Genomic DNA, 1,018 nt, shown 5'->3' with positions numbered 1-1,018 from the left:
GGCGCTCGCTCCGCGCTCGCCCGACCCCGCGGCCCCCGGGAGGTCCGGAGCCCGGCGGCCTCCCGGCCGGCCTCGCCGGGCTCCCGTGACAGTTGGAGGGGTGTCCGGTGCGGCGGCCGGGCTCCGGCGCCCGAGGTTACCGCGCGGACGGTGGGGCCGGGCGCGGGGGCGGTTGTCTCCGGCTTAATACGGCAGATGCGCGGCAACTCCAACAGGTGGCTCCGTGGCGCAATGGATAGCGCATTGGACTTCTAGAGGTTGAAGGCATTCAAAGGTTCCGGGTTCGAGTCCCGGCGGAGTCGGGAATGTTTTTAAATTCTCGGTTTGTTATTCGTTTTGTTTTGTAACCTCTACCCTTATTATTCCTTTTTCTCGGTAGTCTAAACAGCTTAACTCCCAGTACAGCCACGGGACCTTCCCGCTGCCTCTCAGCAACCCTTAGCTGCAGCTTTGACCCGACTGATCCCAGTAAGGAGAAGCGGGGGAGGAGGGGAGAAGCGAGGAGGCGGTGGAGAAGCGAGACGCTTAGGTGTGGGCCTCGGGTCATCTCGAATCTAGAGCTTGAGATTGGCCGCCGGCAGGCAAGCCCGAGGGCATTCAAGGTACCCCACCCCACCTCCGGAATCTCCAGTGGATCTTGTTTAAAAAAACAAAAACGTAGACCGCTGCTCTTACTTCAGGATGCCGTTTCGGTGGATCTGGGAAGGCGCCCAGAAATCTGCGTTTCTGGGGCTGCCTGCTTTCTTCCTCCACGGTTTTACAGCAGAGGGGTTTGGAGTGAGGACACTCAGCCTGCCAGCTAGAGGGGAGGGTTACTGTCTTGTCCCCTTCTGGCAAGTCTAACCAAAGGTAAATAAGCGTAGGAATGAGTGGAGTTTAAAAATCTTCACTGCGTCAGCAAAACCCCCAATTCACACAAAACAAAGAGAGTCAAATTTTGTCTGTAAAGGTCCAGGAAAGAGTATATGTCCTTGTTAGTCCTGTGTCCAAGACTTGAAATTCTCCCCACAAGCCAGTA

General features: G+C 57.0%; 1 non-coding gene across 1 annotated transcript; it reads left to right on the top strand.

Annotated features, from left to right (window-relative positions):
- The first annotated feature begins 217 nt into the window (after nucleotides 1-217).
- Trnar-ucu (transfer RNA arginine (anticodon UCU)) lies at nucleotides 218-302 on the top strand. Its single transcript is given in 2 exon segments — nucleotides 218-254; nucleotides 267-302. It is a non-coding gene; the product is annotated as a tRNA-Arg (tRNA).
- Nucleotides 303-1,018: the final 716 nt, after the last annotated feature.

The sequence above is a fragment of the Psammomys obesus genome, unplaced genomic scaffold (genome assembly GCF_907164565.1).
Source record: "Psammomys obesus unplaced genomic scaffold, mPsaObe1.curated_primary_1811, whole genome shotgun sequence".
Taxonomy (NCBI): domain Eukaryota; kingdom Metazoa; phylum Chordata; class Mammalia; order Rodentia; family Muridae; genus Psammomys; species Psammomys obesus.
The sequence above is the reverse complement of the archived record's forward strand: the minus strand, read 5'-3'. Positions and strand labels throughout refer to the sequence as shown.